At 54.5% G+C, this 19168-nt stretch overlaps 1 non-coding gene across 1 annotated transcript; it reads left to right on the top strand.

Annotated features, from left to right (window-relative positions):
• The first annotated feature begins 1103 nt into the window (after positions 1–1103).
• On the top strand, positions 1104–1295 carry LOC120389502. Its single transcript, XR_005590974.1, has one exon. It is a non-coding gene; the product is annotated as a U2 spliceosomal RNA (small nuclear RNA).
• Positions 1296–19168: the final 17873 nt, after the last annotated feature.

Raw genomic sequence — 19168 nt, 5'->3', positions numbered from 1 at the left:
GCCTGTAATTGCAGCATTTTTTAAACGATCTGCATGCTGCTTACAGGCTCCTAACACTTGCCACAGCAGCTCCTTTTAACTCTATCCAACCACCTGTACTTATAAAGCCGAGCAGGTTGACTTTAGGTCTTTAACTTTGCTTGGTAGCTGAGAAGATGGTAAATTGACAGAAACCTCTTTCATTTCCTTGTTATTTCCCTGACTTCTTTATTCATCGCTTCTTCCTTATTTCTCGCAGACTACCTGATCTGGGTGCTAGCAGAGGGACCCTTGACGATTTTACTCCTTTATTTTCTCTGATTTCTTCGAAGCATTGAACTTGCCAGGCAATAGTCAGAACCTGGATGCTAATGTAAAATGTAACACTTCAGGCCCAGCTTTTAGTTCTGTTTTCTCAGCCTCTTTGCAAAAATCGATCTTTAGTCATCTGTCATGTAGCATCCTGCATTAGAGTAGATGGCTAATTAATAAGACCATAAACCTTGGCAATCAAATGGAACCTGAAGTCCACAGAAGAGCCTGAAAGGCCCTCTTTGGGGGAGTGGAGTGCAAGTTGAGGGAAGACTTCCCTGCAACAGCTTCTCTCCTCAATTCTCGTTTTCCCATGTGTCAGAGCAAAAGTCAGGAATCAGCTCAGGGTAGGGCTATACCATGTGTGCAGTGGTTAGGACAAGGAACTGGACTGGTATGGAGCAAAACCATCGCATGTCTGCCTGATAACTGTACGTTTGAGAAGGAGCAGGAAAGAGCATTGGGCTATGGTATAGCACTTGCATAGGCTTTCTTTGGCCTGTTTTGCTGTAAGAGTTAACAGTGAGAGATTGTTGTCTCAAGTGTCAGTGGGTGGGTTTATGCAAATTAGCATGTACAGGGAAACCAGCAAGAGGAAGGAGGGTGAAAGACTTCTCTGTCTTTGAACAGAATTGTGTGTTAAGGGCTCTTGCTTGAATTCTTCCAGTGGAGTCATTTCGGGAAGAGATCATCACTCGAGTTACCTAGTTATCAAGTGTCGTGAATGGTGTTTGGTGCGTGTCTGGGAGCTCTCGTGCTGAAGTAGAAAGCAGTGGGGGAAGAGCAGCTGCCTAGCATCCGAAACTCTCAGCATTGCTTCTCTGCCTTGGAGCTAAGGTCAAAGCGCAGTGTCAGTTCTCACCAGTTTAATATCTGATAAGTCCTTTATTTGAGAACTGTATATTAAATTGATTTTGGAAACAAGGAGATGGAATAGAAGTTGCTCTGTCCACTCCCATGCATTGACCTGGTATTGCAGTGTCTCCAGGACCAGTGCTTCTCCTTCTGGGGAGAATTGTCTGGTTAGAAAAGCAGAAATAGTTTTTACTCTAAAGATGCTGATTTGAGAAGATTTCTTTAAAGTAGTTGAAAATCAGGCCTCTTTAGCATTTTGGTTTCTTCAGAATAAACATATTGTTAAAATGTCTTAGTAGCGTTTTCTGAGTCTACAGTTGTGAGTTTCTTTGTTTTGCTGGAGGATTGTTTTGAAAGCTGGGATTCTTCTGTTTGCTGTGAGTCTTTTCAACAAACATGAGGGATGAATGCTTTCCTGACTGGAGGGTCTGTTTGGGAGATGGTTGGTTGGGGGACACACATTGGCACATTTGAGGTCACATGTATATCAATAACTGGATGAGTTACACAGACTTCTCCCACCCAGCCTACGCTCCATGTATCTTGGACTGAGCCTGCCGCCCACCATCCCAGAGCAGAAGCCTGAAGCCTGAGCCCCACCGCACATGGGGAGGAGGGAACTCCCACTGGCTGCCGGCCCTGCAGCATTTATGACCTGGAAGGGGGTAGGGACCAGCCCCTGCAGGCAGTCTGGGAAGAGCCGCTGCTTTGCTGCCCCGACTTCTCAATTACAGCCCAGGAGGCTGTGGCTACAATAAAAGCTCTCTAAATACATTTGAGAAATGCTGAGCCTCACAGTAAACAAATCCCAGCAGGTGTGTCACACCCTGTCCCCACCCTGGGATTTCTGCCCTCTCCCACCCAGACCAACCTTCCTGGAAGTTCCCACCCCCATGTATTTACTGCCCTTTCTCCCTGCAAAGGGAACCCGCCAGCAACTCCCTGATCATCCCTCCTCAACTGGCTCCACTGCAGCCATTTCCTTCCTGCTCCCTGGGAGGACGGAATGAGCTGGAGCAAAACATGGATGTTGCGCTGCATCCTGTTAGGCAAAAGGGCAATTGGGGACATGTCAGAACAGGAAACCATTTCACAGCACACCCCAGGCTCCTGCACTGCGGGCTTGTTTCTGATCCTTAGTCCGCTCACGCCTCCGGGCAGAGTTCCTCTGGGCGGCATCCGCTGGCTCCCTTGACGCCTTCGAGGAGCAGTGGGGCTGTCCGGCTTCTCTGCTCAGTGTCCCTGTCAGGCTCCTTCTTATGACCCTTGACCGCACTCCTGTCCCTGCTCTTTATTAGTTGTCCCCAATTAGTGGGTTTCTGAGGCCCTGTGCAACCTCCCTTAGGCTGGGATGTTAGCATGGGCGGGCTTTGGGTTTCCTGAAACCCAATAGACACAGATATTCCAGCTTGTCCTGCATGTGACAGAAAAATTCAAATCTAGGGCTGTCAATTAATCAGTTAACTTACACAATTAACTTTAAAAAAATCACGATTAATCTCTTAATCACATCGTTAAACAATAGAATACCAATTTAAATTTATTTTTGTTTTTCTACATTTTCAATATATTGATTTCAATTACAACACAGAATACGAAGTGTACAGTGCTCACTATATATAGTTTTATTACAAATATTTACACTGTAAAATATAAAGCATTGCAGTGCAATCTCTTTATCATTAAAGTGCAATTTGCATATGTAGATATTTTTTGTTGCGTAAGTGACTCAAAAAGAAAACAATGTAAAACTTAGAGTCCAGTCAGTCCTACTTTGTTCAGCTAATCGCTAAGACAAACAAGTTTGTTTACATTTACAAGAATAATGCTGCCCGTGTCTTATATACGCCACCTAAAAGTGAGAACAGGCTCTCTCATGGCACTTTCGTAGCCAGCGTTTGAAGGTATTAACGTGCCAGATATGCTAACATCCATATGCCTTCATACTTCAACCACCATTCCAGAGGACATGCTTCCATGCTGATAACGCTGCTAAAAAAATAATGCGTTAATTTGTGACTGAAGACCTTGATGAAGAACTGTATGTCTCCTGCTCCATGATTTTATCCATTCTGCTGTATATTTCGTTTTATGGCAGTCTTGGGTGATGCCCCAGCACATGTTGTTCACTTTAAGAACACTTTCAATGCAAATTTGACAAAACACAAAGAAGGTATAACGTGAGATTTCTAGAGATAGCTACAGCGCTGAGCCAAGGTTTAAGAATCTGAAGAGCCTTCCAAAATCCAAGAGGGACGAGGTGTGAAACATGTTGTCAGAAGTCCTCAAAGAGCAACACTCTGATGCGAACACTCACAGAACCTGGAACCACTAGACAGGAAAATCAATCTTCGGTTGGTGGCATCTGACTCAGATGAGGCATATGAATGTACTTTGGCAGGTGGTTTAGCCATTTCGCCGCCCTAAGCACGGTGGCACGCCACGGGGCGCTCTGTTGGTCGCCTGTCCCATGGCTCCGTGGACCTCCCGCAGACGCACCTTGTCGCGGATGCTCCACCCCAGCCACGAGACCAGCGGACCTCTGCAGGCATGCCTGTGGAGGTCCACCAGAGCTGCCTGCCGCCTCCCGACCAGTAGAGCGCCCCTGCGCCATGCGCCCAAGCACGCTGCTGGCGGCTGGAGTCTGGAGCCACCCTGTACTTTGATCGTTATCGAGCAGTACCTGTCATCAGCATGGAAGCATGTCCCTGGCCTCTGATTGCTAGAAGCTGGGAGGGGAGAACAGGGGCTGGAGCTTTCCATGGCCGCCTGGTCTGGTCACCTCTGAAGCCCATAGCCAGGGCCAGCCTTAGGGGTGGGTGCCACCAGGAATTGCCCAGGGGTACCATGGTCAAGGGCGGTGCTGTGGTAGCAGAGAGGTGTGTGCTGCTGGTGTAAAGTCAGAAACTGCTCCCGGCTGGCAGGGGAGTGCTGCTTGGGGTGGTGCCCAGATTTTCCTGCCCTCCCGGCATAGGAACATGCGGGAGTGGAGGGGAAGAGAAGGGGGAGAGAGCGTGATGAGCGGCCACTGCTCCCCCAATTTCTCTCTCTGTGCTCCCTAGGGGCTGTGAGGGGGAGCAAGGAGCGACATCAGGCTCCCTGCATCCAGGTCACCGTCCCACCTGGGCTGCATAAGGACGGTGGGGAAGGTGACCTGGATGCAGGGAGTCTCTGATGTCGCTCTGCTCCCCTCACAGCCTCTCAGCGATGTGCAGAGGAGCAGTGTTCAGGGGCGGCAGGGGAGCGAGCAGTAATGCCAGCTACTCCGTGCATCCAGGCTGCTTCCAAGTGGGCACAGGAGGGGTGCAGGGGTTAGGGAAAAGGGGGCACAGTGCAGTGATTATAGGTGTGGGAGGAGGCAGGGGTTAGGGGAAAATGGGGCACAGTGCAGGGATTATGGGTGTGGAGGAGGCGGGGTTAGGTGCAAGGTTAGGGGTGCAGAGCTTGGGGTCAGAGCTTTAGCACCAGAGGATGCAGGGTTAGGGGACAGGAGGGGGCACAGGGGTTAGGTGCAGAGGTTAGAGGCAGGTGAGGAGTGCAGGAGGGAGGTGCAGGTTGGGGTGTAGGGCTGCCAGATGTCACAGGTTTAGGGTTCTGAGGGGAACAGGGTTAGAGGTGTAGGGGCACAGTTAGTGAGGGACGAAGGGTGCTGGAGGTGCAGGTTAGGGAGTGAGAGGTTGGGGATGAAGTTAGTGCTGGAGGGAGCACAGGTTAGGGGTGCAGGGTTAGGTGCTAGAGGTTGGGATGTAAGTTGGGGTGCTGGAGGAGTTCAGGGGAGCACAGGATTAGTGCAGGTTAGGTGCCAGAGGGGGCACAGGTTAGGTGTAGGGGACACAGGGTTAGGGGTGTAGAGGTCTGGGTGCCAGGGGCACAGGTTAGGGGCATGGGGAGGACGCAGGTGAACAGTGCAGGGTTAGAAGCACAGGAAGGGGCATGGGGCTCTCCTGTGGCCCAACCCCACAGGAGATTGACCCCATGTTTAAAGAACAAACCTCATACTAAGGGCTGCAATATCCACTGGGGTGAGACAAACGGCATCAGCTCCTTGCTGCCCAGCCTGTGAGAGCTCTGACTGTGCGTCTATAAAGGAACAGCGAATGGAAGCTGTTGCTCCGGTTCGCGCTTCTGTTAGAGTCCCACCGGGAACAGTGAGCAGAAGTTGTTGCCTCCTGTTTTATAACTGATGGGTGATGGGGCAGCAGTGATTAGGGGCACGGAGAACGGGGGTGCCTGACAGGTGTTGGGCTGCGGGGTTCCCTGCCGCCCGCAGACTGGAGCCTGCTCCTCCTGTGCAGGGCCAGCCCAGCTTTTCTGCCGCCCCAAGCAGGAGGGGGGAAAGGACAAGCTGTGGCTCTTCGGCGGCAGCTCAACCACACTGCTGCTTCTGTGGCAGTTCGCGGCGAGTCCTCCCTTCCTCTTTGGCAGCACGGCGGCAGCTCAAAGACTAAGACAGGGAATGAGGACCTGCCGAATTTCCGCCAAAGACCCAGCCGTGCTGCCCCGACACCGGATGGGCCGCCTTTGAATTGGCCGCCCAAGCGCCTGCTTGCTACACTGGTGCCTGAGCCAGCCCTGCTCCTGTGACAAGCAGGGGCTGGTGCAGAGCGTGGCAGGGCAGGGAGATGACATCTCCCCAATGGCAGGGCCTTTCACAGCAAGGGCAGCACCTCTCGCAGGAGCACAGACCCCACCTGCTCCTCCTGCTTTCTCCTGACACCAGCACCACCCTTCCCAGCACCGCCATGGCACCATCTGCTTCCGGACTCACCAGAAATGGGAAGTCTGGGCCGGCCTGGCAGCAGCTGTCAAGAAATGGAAGCAGGAGACACAACCACTCCCATGGTGCTGTGGGGCCCATCCTGGCTGGTGGGAGATGAAGGCAGTGGACACTACCACTCCCATGGTGCCGTAGGGGTTTCAGGTGGTGCCCCCACAAGGGTTGGGCTCCAGGGGAAGTTTGGCAGCTTAAGGGACTGTGGGGGGGGGGTTGCTTGGAGGAGGTTTGAGGACCACCAGCGAAGGGGAAGTTGGACACTGGCCAGAATACCAGGAGACAAGGCAGGTGAGGTGATACCTGTTACTGGACCAGCTTTGGAGCCACACAGGGTCTTCTTCATGCAGGGGAAAGGTGCTCAGAGCATCACAGTTCAATAGAAGGTGGAACGCTCTGCCCCGAACACCAGACATTTCTACTTCCTGGAAGAGGGGCCTGTCCCCATTGGCCTGTAAACAGCCCCACCATGTACCCCAGAGGTAGCTGCATCTTAGCACCAAGACACCAGTGGTCACTGCTCCACAGGAGATGGTACATACAGGCCACTGCCTCCATGGCCCCCAGACGTCACAGACTGTGCACTGTCTTAGCTGGTCCCACACCTACTGCCCCAAGAGGTGAGGTACACAGGCTACTACTCAAACTGGGCACCTGGGGTCACTGCAGCAATGGTTGGGGGATACATGCAGGGCACTGCTGCACATGGCTACCAGGGGCACTGCTGCAATGGTGGTGGGGGCGGGGCATGATAGCCCACGGCCTGAAATGGCCACTACCCCACGGGTTTGGGGAGAGGGGGAGGGAGATACCAATAGGGCACTGCCACACCAGGGCACCACGGGGAGGTCACTGCTCCAACTAGTAGAGACACACATGGGGTAGTGCCCCAACTGGGGCCCCACCCCACAGAGAGAGGGGGCTGGGGAGAGAAGAGGAAATCAAAGGCCACTGCCTCACTTAGCCACCAGGGTCACACCCAAATAGGGGACACACAGGGCACTGCCCCACTTCACCAGCAGGGGTCACTGCCCCAATAGGGGATATACAGAGGATATTGCCCCATGGGGTGCTAGGATCAGTGCCTGCCATACCTGGCACAGGGGTAGAGGGGATAGGGTGACCAGATGTCCCAATTTAATAGGGACAGTCCCATATTTGGGGCTTTTTCTTATGTAGGTGCCTCTTACCCTCCACCCTGTCCCGATTCTTCACACTTTCTATCTGGTCACCCTGCAGAGGAGAGGAGGGGGATGCACACAGGGCACTGCCCCACGGCCACCAGTGCACATCCCTAGTGGGGAGTGACACACACCAAGAGCAGGACTCACTGCCACAAAGGGGTTGGAAGATACCCAGGCAGTGCCTGACACGCCACCCAGGCACCCTGACACCTTGGGGGAGGTGAAGAACACACCTCAGGCACTGACTCCTCTGGCTACCAGTGGTCCCTGGCCCAATGCAGAGGTTGGGGAGTAAATACACACAGGGGACTGCCCCACCTGGGCAACACGAGTCACCGAGATGGGAGTGGATACGAGAGGGCACTGCCCCAATGGCTGATATACATACAGGGCCCTGCCTCACCTACCCACCAGCGCTCACAGGCGCAATGGCAGTGGTGGGGTCACATAGGTAACTGCCCTCAGTGGCCACCACAGGGGTCGCTGCAGCAATGCTAGGGGTTACATGCCAGGCATTGCTGCCCTCGCCACCAGGAGTCACTGCTCCTACAAGAAGGCACCTACAGGACACTCCTGCCTGGCCAGCAGGGGTCACTATCACTGGGGAGGGGCCATGGGGAAGCAGAGAAAGAGCAACTAACTGCAGTGGGGAAAATTGTCATCTACAGGGAGAAAGAACGGACTCCACTAGACATTGCACCAACTCCGCCAGGCTGGATACCAGCAATTGGGGCTGGGGCAGCTCCAGCTAGAGGCTGGGCGGAGGCAGGTGACCTCGGTCTCTGTGTTGAGCAGGCTGCTTTGGCAGCGAGGAGGGACAGGGAACCCCCCGGCCAGGGTCTTGCTGCCCGAGGAGGGGGAGATCTGTGGCAGTTTTGAGTAGCTGGTTCAGCAGCCGTGAGCCGCATGCTTGTCCCCGCCTGAGCTCTCCAGGAGCACATAACACACAGGTGCGCTGGATGTAGGCACCAGTGTAACGACAGGGCCAGACTCTGCTGAGTGCTGCCTGCAGAGACAGGGCAGAGTCAGACGGGCAGATGGGGCAGGAGATGACAGGGCCAGCGGCCATGAGCTGAACCCATCACAAGTCCAGCCTGTGATGTCACCATCCGTCCCTGCAGATCTCCATCTGTCCCGCTGTCCGCCCAACCTCAACCTCCCATCCGTCCCCATGTATGCCACACATCCCCTTCAACCATCTGCCTCACACACTCATCTATTTCTCATGCATCCTGCTGTCCCTCTGATTGGCCCTGCAGTGCCCAGCACAAGGAGGCATAGTGGACCCTGAGCGAGGCTTTGGGTGATGCAGTAATGGAGTTAGCAGGTGATAAGGGAAGTTCTGGGCATCTCTAATCGCAGCCCTCTTCTCCTGTGCCCAAAGCCATGACCGCGAGCCCACCCCTCTCAGTCTCAGGCCCCACAGCCCCAAAGACATGACTGGCCACTCACGCTGTGACCCAGTTACAGCAATGAAGTCTCCCCGAAGATAGGCGGTGGGAGGAGCAACCCCTTATCCTGGCAGGCAGGACACATCCTTCCCAGTATGGCAGAGACCTTGCCTGTGGGCAGACAGACCCAGCTGAGCCCATGGGAGACTGGGGAGGGGGAGAAGAGGAAGAGGATGCAGGCAACTGAACATGAGAGGTGTCCATGAAAGGAGAGAGAGAGTTTGAGGAGTTGGCCAACACAGAGAGAGAAACCTCAGAGGAAGAAAGAAACTCAGAACAGGAGTCACCTCATGGATCCAACTTTCTGCTAGGGGCACACACCACTCCTGGCCAGAGAGATGATCAGCTCCTCGCAAATGGCAACATCATCTCCCTTGAAGCCACAGCTAGTCCAGAAACCCACACCCAGGTAACGGACATCCCTGCCTGGAGCCAGGGGCTGTGACCAGAGCCCTTCCCAAACCAGACATTTCTCTCACCGACAGAGACAGCTACTCTCATCCCAGCTGGGCAGGTCTTGCCTGGCATCAACAGGATTCACTCCTGTCACTGCTCTCGCCACTTTCCATCTCACTCTGGGCTGACTCCGCCTCACACTTTTTCCTTGGTATGAAACACAACACAAGAGGAAAAGAAAAAGCAATGGTGGTGAGGCTCCTCTTCTCGCTACTCCCACAGCCCAGGGCTCCGGCTTCAGCCCTCCTCCCATTCTGCCATCACAGCTACAATTAGAAATCTGCAGCCTGGGCTCACACCTGGTTGTCTCCCCAATCCTTGGCGCTGTCCAGCATGTCTCCTCCACAGAAGTCACCTGGCCTCGTCTTAGACTCCATCTTCATATTGCTCTTCTCCTTCCCAGAGCTCCTGCTCTGCTCCTCAGACCTGTCTGTGCTCAGCTCTGCAGGCAGAGGGGAAGGGGCATGATGGGAACACACACGCCCCATTCCAGACGCCACGCAGCATCCACAGGGCTACCAAACCACGTCACCTTCGGCCAAAACCATCCCCCACCCCGAGGGAGCAAAAACCCTTTGTGAGCTCAGCACACACAAGCCAGGAAATGATTAACACCCACACCCAGCCCAGCCAAAGTGGAGCTTCCCACTTCCCGCCACAGGCCCACGGGCTCATGGATGGAGGAGTTTGGGGCCTGTGGGGCCCCTGAAGGACTAGCTCAGTGTGTGAATGAGGGACTGGGATGTATGTGGGGGCCGGATGTGGGTTGGGGTGCCCAGGAGGACCCAAGGGAAGGGACTAGGGGGATTAGGGATAGAGGAGTGTGGGGTTACCAAGGTGCATTGTGGGAATGTGGGATTTAGAGAGCCCAGAGTGGATGGGTGGGGGCGGATTGGAGGACCCCACAGTGGCTGAAAAGGGGAACCCGGCAGGTTGGGGGTAGCAGAGATTGGAGATGAGGAACCTCACACCCTGGGATGGACTGGGGCAGTGGGGATGGGAAAGGGGGCCCAGCAATGGAGAAATGGGTTGAATCAATTAGGGCAGGGCGCTGAGGACAGGGAGGGGCAGGAGGAAGGGGGATGGGTCACTGAGGACAGGGGAGGAGGAGGAGGGCGGTGGCAGCGAAGGGAAAGGCCAGGCAGAGTGTACAGGGTGGGGAGGGGACGCTGGGCTGAGGGATCCCCACAGATGGGGTGGGGCTGGCGAGAGGGTCACAACAGAAGGAGACACGGGGCAGGTAGGGGCTTGAAGGCTGTCAGGGCCCTACAGAGGGGAGGAGGGTAGGAGTGCTGAGGATGGGGGAGGAGAAGGAGGGTGGGGGGTTGCTGGGGAGGGGAGGAGGATGTCGGGGTGGGGTGGGAGGAGGAGGTCAGGGCGCTGAGGGGGAGGAGGAAGGGAGGCAGGGCGCTGAGGACCGGGATGGGGGGGAGGAGGAGGAGGAGGAGGGTGGGGGGGGGCGAAGGGAAAGGCCGGGCAGAGCGGACAGGGTGGGGCAGGGGACGCCGGGGCGGGCTGGCGGGAGGTTCACAGCTGGCGGGGACACTGCGGGGCAGGCTGGGGGCTGAGGGGCCCCGCAGCCCCAGGCTGCCGCCAGGCTGCTCCCAGGCAGCCAGCCCCCCTGCTGCCCCCAGGCCCAGCGGGGTGAAGCCCTCGCCCGCTGCTGCCTCTGCCCCGCGCCCCCAGCCCGGATCCCACGCGGGATGCGAATCCCAACGGCCGCAGCGCGCGCCTGGGGGGGTGGGGCAGCGAAGCTTCGGGGGAGGGAACCGGGCCTCCCGACGCACCGAGTCTCTGTCCCGCGCCTTCCGCCAATCAGGGAGCGGGAGGGGCGCGGCGAAGTGACGGGTTAAGGCCCTCCTCCAATAGAGGCCGCGTGTGTGTCAGAGAACTACGCTACCCAGAGTGCACCGGGAGGGGCACGTTGCCTGAGTAACCGTCCGTCACTTCCGCTCTGAGACGAGCCAGGAACTACAACCCCAGCCTGCCCCGGGGCGCCTCTGTCCTCTCCAGCCCAGGTGAGGGCGGGTCCCTGGGTCAACCTGACACCTCCCCAACGCAACTCCTCATCCTGCCCCGCCCCCAGAGAGCCCTGGCCCCGCCCTCCGGCTCCTGACGCGAACTCGCATGTCCGGGGTCTCGGCCCGGCCCTGCCCCGCAGCGCCGTGCTCTCAGCGCCCCGCCTGCTTCTCCCTGGCCTCCGGGTCTCTCCCCACTGCGGGGGTGGCTGCTGGATGGAGCCATGTGGAAATACGGGGAGGGGCAGGGCTGGGGGCCAGGACTCCTGGGTTCTCCCCAGCTCTGGGAGGAGGGGTTAGGGGCCAGAGTGGGGAGGGGCTGGGTGCCTGCTGCCCTCGCGGTGACCAGCAGAGCCCCTGCAGCTTGTCACCCCAACCAGGCGCTGGGTGCTGGTGCCTGAGCCGCCCTGGTTCCAGCCGCCTGCCCAGGCAGCTCCCAGCCTGACACACACACCCAGCCCCTGCACCTGTCCCACTCCAGGTCTCCTCAGCCCAGAGGAGCCCCCGGCTGAGTGGGGAATCAGAACCCCTGAAATTACCCTGGGACCAGCATGATCTGCCTCCGCCTCTGCCCTGCTCCGCATGTATTCGGAGTGAGCTGCCTCACTGTCCCAACATGTGTCCTGCCCTGTGTCTCTTCTCCTCCCCAGTTCCCTCCAAACCAGCCCATTTCTGCACCCCGGGCTGGGTCCCTGCCAACCCCTTCTCCTCCTGCTCCCAGTATCTCCCTGCCCCTACAGGTCTATAGGGCTGGATCCCTCCCTCCCCTTCTCCCCTCATTTCTGCCTCTGGGGGTCTATGGAGATGGGTGTCTCCTCTGCCATCCTCTCCTACCCCCTCCCCATATCCCGCTGCCTCTAGGGGTCTATGGGGCTGGGTCCCTCCCTCCATCCCCTCCCCTGCCCCCAATATCCCTCTGGGGCTCTGTGGGCTGGGGCTCTCTCCTGCCCCTGTGCTCTCCCTGCACACGATGTCCTGGGAGTGACTCAGTTTCCTGACCAACATTTCACACCCACGACCCCCACCCGACATGTCTCCCTCCACCCCAGTTCTCCTGCACCCCAGGCTGGGTCTCTGCCAACCCCTTCTCCCCTCCTGACCCCAATATCCCCTGCCCCTGCAGGTCTATGGGGCCGGGTCTCTCCTCCTCCTTCTCCCCATCCCCTCATCCCTTCCCACGTCTCCCTGCCCCAGTCTGTTCATGGGGCTGGGTCTCTCCTGAAGCCCTGCCCCAGCGCGGGGCTCACAGACAACCGCCCGGCGGCTGTGACGTGCGCTGGGCTGTGACGTGTGCTGACGTGTTCACTCCCGCAGGCGACTCATTCACTTGAGACCAAAACGACAGAAGGTGTCACGTGTCCATGGGCGGGCTATGCAGATGAGCAGTGGCTGGCGGCAGGACGGAGAGCGGCGAGAGGAACCGAAGGAGCCCGGCGGAGAGAATTCTCTGCGTGTGACAGAATCCGGTGTGGGAGTTCGTGCTGTGGGTGCCTGCACCGGAGTCACTGGGGCAGTGATTGCCACTGAGCTAGGTAGTGACCAAAGGCGTGTGAATGGGGTGTGGTACCTGGCCGGGAGCAGCTCATGGTGAAAAGAAAGCAGCAGATCCTGTCCTAGCAGTGGTTTGTGGGGATGGGGTTTCTTTGCAACCGTGAGTGGGATTGTTGTGGGTGCAACTAGACCCCCTTCTCTGGGGGCGGGGCTTCTACTGTCTGCCTTGGGAGGAGGGGTCCATGATGTCACAGCCCATGGGGAGGGGAGGTTGAATCATGTTTCTGAAGTGGGAGAGCAACTTCCCGGCTCCCACTCACTCTCCACTAGGGCAGGGCTGGGATCTCTAGGAGGGAAGCACAGGAGTCCTGGCCCCAGTCCCCTGCTCTAGACCCTCCACTCCCTGGGCCAGGATAGAACCCAGGGGTCCTGGTGCCCAGCCCTCCTGCTCTGACCACTGACCCCACTCCTCCCAGGGTGGTGCAGGGTCACTGGGTCTGTGTCCCAGCTCTGCTAAGGGCCTTGACTGATTTTCCCAAAGTGCTTCCTTCTGAATCCAGCACATCCGCCCCGCGGTCACTGCCCACCCCGTGTGGGGCACCAGCACTGTGCCGGGTCGTGATGGGAAATTGTCCAAGCTGGCCCAGGAGAGACGTGTGTGTCCCAGCTGCCCCCTGCTGGTGGGGCTGAGTCCCACTGTGTGTGTGTGTGTGTGTGTGTGTGTGTGTAGTGGCTTTGCAGGATATTGTATCCTGCAGCAAGTGACACACACACACATTGACGCACAAAGGGACTCTCAGTCCCAAGAACACTCACACAACACACCCAGAGGGGCATGCTAGCCCAGCCCCCAAAGAGAGAAACAATCACACCCCCAGCCACCCTCACAATCACACACACCAGAATATTCACAATTGTGCTCAGAGACACAACCGCACACAGTTCACTCCCACTGCTCCCAACACAAGGACCTCCTGCCCTACATAGTGTGTGCCGAGGCCTGTGGAACTCACTGCCACTGGACAGCTACCCATGAGAATGGACCTTTCCAGGAGACCAATAGACATAGCCATGGCGACAGAGGGGGTTGGGCTCCCAGAGTCTGACCTGGGCTGAGACTGGTTCTGACCACAACCACAAACACAACCCCCAGAGCTGTAATAACACCCCCCACACACACACACAAAACCCTTGCAGAAAACCACACAAACACATGCAGAAATCAATTCATCCATCCTTCCACCCACTCCACACATACACCATCCCCATTCTGTGCACACACCTTGGGTCACTGTGACACTGAAGACTTCAGTTGGATGGGGGCCCAGCACCATGTGTCTTTCCAAGCAAGGTTGAGCAATTCCTATGTGTGGCTTCATGCAGGTGATGGCTGATTCCCAACTTACAGCCAGTGGTGAGCTCCAGCCAGTTCACACCCATTCATTAAGAATCCAGTTGTTAATTTAGAAATTTTTTAGAACCGGTGGTTCCAGGACAACCGGTTCTAAAAAGTTTTTAAATTTAACAAAGGCTCAGGCAGCTGTCTGCCCGGCCCCAGCTCACCTCCCCTCTCCCTGAGTGCTCCACCCTCCTCTCCCCTGCTTCCCGCGAATCAAATGTACATGGAAGCCAGAAAGCAGCAGGCAGGTAAGCTGGGCGTGGGGCGGAATGGCTCTCTGGCCCTGGCCGAGTGCCCCAGCCTGGTCCCAGCCAAGCACCCCAGCCGGCCTGGCCCGGGAGTCGGGCCCGCTGCCCGCCCCGTGCCGGGCGGAGCGGCTCTGGCCTCGTGCCGGCCCGCCCGGGAGTCGGGCCTGCAGGGCCGGTTGAGGTCCCGGCAGAGTGGACCCGGTCCCGGCCCCAGGCAGTGTGGTAAGGGGGCAGGGAGCAGGGAGGGGTATTTGGTTGGTTGTGGAGGGGTGGATAGGGTCAGGGGCGGTCAGAGGGCAGGGAACAGGGGATTGAATGGGGGCAAGGATCCCGGGGCAATCAGGAAGGAGCAGGGGTTGATGAGGTGGTGGGGGCACTCAGGACAGAGAGAAGGGTGGTTGGATGGGGCAGGGGTCCTGGGGCCATCAAGAATGAGAGGAGGGGTTGATGGGGCTGCAAAGGGCAGTCAGGGGACAGGGAGATGGGGATGGGTCAGGGGTCCTGGGGGTGCCAAAAACATGGGGGGTTGGATGGGGCATGACCTCCCGGGGGGGCACGACCCCCTCGTGAGGTGAGAAGGAGGGAACCAGTTGTTAATATTTTGGCAGCTCATCACTGCTTACAGCATAGTGACAACCGTACTACACAATTCTCATAACTTCATATGCATGAATGGTATACATCAATGGGTAGAGAAATGACTTTCAGCAGATCATATCCTTTCCCCTGATACCTTACAAATCATGCTCTATATGTAAGATCACAATTATATGAAAATGAGGAATATGGGGGTTACAGCCACTCCCGCAAAGGTCTAGAATGTCACACTAAGATTCTATTTTCATTTACGTAACCAGCTTTGACCTCTCTGCCTAACACTTATAATCACTTACAATCTATCTTTCTGTAGTTAATAAACTTATTTTAATGTTTTAAACTTACTTGTGAAATTGTCCAAATGCTTGGGAAAGCTGCTCAGATTAAAAAGGCTGGTGCATGTTCACTTTCTTTTTGAGGAAGTGGTGAATTAATTAAAGAGCTTGCACTTTTCAAGAGGTTTTGAGCAGTGTATGACGGTACATTTCTGAGGTGCAAGGCTGAGGGCTGGGGAGATATGCTGGTGTCTCTCTATGTATAATTGAGGAGTGGCTTATAGAGCATTCATGCAACTTAGTTGGGTGCATTGCTGCATGTTGTTGGCTGAGTGATCACAGCACATGGAGGGGGTTTTGCTGCTTGTCACTGTTGAAGAAAAACTCAGTTCTCGCTTTTTGTTTGGGTGCAGCAAAATCAAATACTTTATTATTTCTCAGGTAATTACAATGGAGGGAGAGAGTGCCATAGGACACAGGGTCGCCCCAGTCCTGGACAGGTCTCTCAACTGGTAAACAATTACATCAAGCCTTTATACCTTTGTTACAGACAATTTCTAGCAATAATACAGACAGTAAAAAGCAACAACTACATTTTGTTTATACATAGCAGAAAGGCTTATCTTATTTGTCTCAGTCCTAAGAAAAAGCAAGCCTGCATTTTGGTTAGTGATTGCAAGGTCGTAATAACTTTGTACACAGTTCTGTCCTGTCGCCTCGCACTATCCTTGCTCCTACAAGTCTCACGTCATTAGGGTTACAGTATGGCCTGACTCTTGCTAACTGACTAACATGCATTAAAATCCCCTTCAAATCCTTATTGAAGCTTTCCCTGCTTCCACATCACTAGTGCAGCATTGTAAGACACAGCCCAGGCTGGAAAGATAAGAGGACAGAGCAGTTCCACAGTTTGGGATTGTACTCTGCGGATCCCACCACACAGAGACCCTGCTGTGACCAGCCGTGGTAATACTGTGCTTAGTGCTCTGCCTTGTAGCTTCAACAGCTGCACATGCAAGATGAGTTACAGTGACCTTGACCTTGTTTCCATGTTTATCCAAAGCCTCCTTTGACAGTTGTCAGCAAAAGACCTGCTTCTTTGCAAGCATTTGTATGGCTAGCCAGAGTCGAGCTTCTCCATTAACAAAAAAGATTGACCAAAAGGGGACAAGAGGAGGCACGTTCAGCAAGGCAGCACTGGATGCTGGATCCTGAATCTGCTCTTTATCCAGCAGCTCTCTTGGCAAGCTCTGCCATGGTGCCACGCCTGGGACTTCTCCCTAACTGCTCTATTTTTCAATAACAATAACATGAAAAGTGAAAGGACAGTCATTCTCCATTTCCTGCAAGCCCTGCAGAGAACCTCTAGAAGGGGCTCTGTGCACAGATATCCCCAGTGAATTGCATGGGTGCCCAACACAGGGTCTCCTGTCACAGCAAATTGCAGCGGAAGCAACCTCCTTGCCAATGCCAATAGCCTTTTCATCAACACCAGACTGAGGATCTGATTCTCTCCAATGCTCTGTTGGAAAGAAGCTTTTCCTTCACAAGCAATTACTTGGATTGTCAAGGAGGTCTCTTCTGTTTCCTAGGAAGACAGGAAAATGTGAGCAGAGGAGACAAAAGCTATAGAACAAGGCACTACTAGGAGTTGAACCCAGGATCTCCTGTTTACTAGACAGGAGCTTTAGCCTACTAAGCCATGGTGCCTCCCAGCAGGCCCTTTGCAACCACTCCACTTGATGGTCCAAGACTACACCTTCAAATTCCAAAGTAAAATGTTCCCATTTCCTCAAGACTTGCAGACCTTGAGCAGGCTGGCTCAGTGCACAGAAAGCCACAGCTGAGCTGACAGAGGGCTTCTAACATGTGCTTCTCCCAGCAGCTGCTGTGATCAGATACTGATTAGTGCTCTGTGTTTCAGTCACAGCAGCTTCAGCTCAACTCTGAGTCATGGTAACCTTTCCATCAGCTCCAGATTTACCACTTAACACTTTCCAAGACTTAGCAAGGAAGGGTCTCTGTGTCTTGAACAAGCACTTACAAGGATTGTGCAGTGAGGTCTTTTCTTTTCATTAGAAGAAATAAAAGAAAGGCGCCTGACAGACAAACTAGGTTCAGCAAGGAAGAACTGTCAGGTCAAGCCAGGATCTCCTGGTGAGTAGGAAGGCTCTTCAGCCAGCTCTGCCCAAAGATCACTATCTAGAGGCCACTTCCCACAGAGTCCAGTTATGGTTACAGACCCATCCTGAAATTAGAGCAGGATATTTTAAAGCTTATTCTCACAGTAAAGTAACACAATTCAGCCATGTCAGCACACAGGAGAAAGCACTCCATCATTTCATAGTTATTGCGACTGATCTCACTGACAAACTTCCTTTTCTCGGGGCTGCTCCCAGCACTTTAGGGAGTTTTTCCTCTTCTCCCTTCCAGCTGTGGTGACAGGACTGCAGCAGCTCCCCGGATGGCCAGCTTTGCTCTTTCACTTACAACCTTCACTTCTTTGGCTGAAGCTGTGTTTGCCACCAGTTTAATCCGTAACTGAGACCTCAGGTACCAGCAGCTAGTTACAAAGGCTCAATTCCCATTGCCATCAGTGGGAGGTTATCCAGGGCTGCAGGATTTGGCCCATGGACAGTCAAGGTGCTACAGCAGCTACATTCTTACGTGGTGAGTCCTGCAGCCTATTACCAAACTGCTCTGCCATAGTCTGCAGGGGGCCTGACTTGCTGAGAATCTGGCAGAAGAGAGACCCTGGAGCAGAGAAGGAAAATGTCCTCAGCAGTCACAGCTGGCAGGAGCAGCAAAGACTGAGTATCAGACACACTTTTTCACCAGGACAATAAATGTGCACAACCCCCTGATATATTGTCAATTCACGCCCACACCCAAGGAAGCCCTATTCTGCTCTATTACACTCTCATGGGATGAGAGGGAAGGTCCTCTCATGGGTAAATAACTGATTACAAGGTAGGAATAAATGGTCAGTTTTCAAAATGCAGAGAGGTCAAAAGTGGTGCCCCTCAGGGGGTCTGGGACAAGTGCTATTCAACATATTCATAAATGATCTGGAAAAAGGGGTAAACAGCGAGGTGGCTAAATTTGCAGATGATCCAAAACTACTCAGGAAAGTTAAGTCCAAAGCAGCCTGCAAAGAGTTACAAAAAGATCTCACAAAACTGGGTGAAAGGGCAACAAAATGACAGATTTGTTGATAAATGCAAAGTGATGCACATTGGAAAACATAATCCCAACTATACATATAAAATGATGAGGCCAAAAATAGTTGTTGCCACTCAACTGAGGGATTTTGGAGTCACTATGATAGTTCTCTGAAAACATCCACTCAGTGTGCAACGACGGGCAAAAAAGCAAAGAGAATCTTGGGAATCATTAACAAAGGGATAGAGAATAAGACAGAAAATATCATATTGCTTATGGCCGACCACATGCATTGGCCTCCCCTCAGGCAGGGGACTTATAGGCCCTTCTGCCAGTTGGTGTTGGCAGCAGCAAGGGCTGGGTTCAATGTCTAGGGGAGGAGAGCAGCAGAGAGGGAGGAGGAGAGAGAGTCCCAAGAGCAGAGTGCAAACCAACCAGCTGAGGGTCTCACAGGAGTCCTGAAATAACAGTAGCTCCAGGTCCCATCAGGCCGCCCAGATGGTGGAGTAAGGGGGCACTTGCCCTGGTCTCGCAGGCCCCACAAGAATTTTTGGGGCTCCTGGAGCGGGGTCCTTCACTAACTCCGGGAGCTCTGGAAAACTCTCGTGGGGTCCGGGCCTCCGGAGATTCTTCCACTCTGGCTTCGGCGGCAATTCCGCGCGGGGTCCTTCATGAATGAAAAGTGACTTCATTGAAGTGTTGAAGTGCCTTAATGAAGAGAAAAGATTGGGTATGAAAGGGCTCTTTAATCTCGCAGAGAAAGGCATAACAAGACCCAATGGCTGGAAGGTGAAAAGAGACAAATTCATATTACAACTAAGGCACAAATATTCAACAGCGAGGATGATTCACCACAGGAACAAGCTACCAAGGAAAGTGGTGGATTCTCCATCTCTTGATGTCATTTAATGTAGACTAGCTGCCTTTCTGGAATGTGTTTGTTCCCAAAAGTAGCTCTTGTGTCATACAG

The sequence above is a fragment of the Mauremys reevesii genome, linkage group 23, assembly GCF_016161935.1.
Source record: "Mauremys reevesii isolate NIE-2019 linkage group 23, ASM1616193v1, whole genome shotgun sequence".
In the NCBI taxonomy this organism is placed as follows: Eukaryota; Metazoa; Chordata; order Testudines; family Geoemydidae; genus Mauremys; species Mauremys reevesii.
Note: the sequence above shows the minus strand (reverse complement) of the source record. Positions and strands in the feature narration are given on the sequence as shown.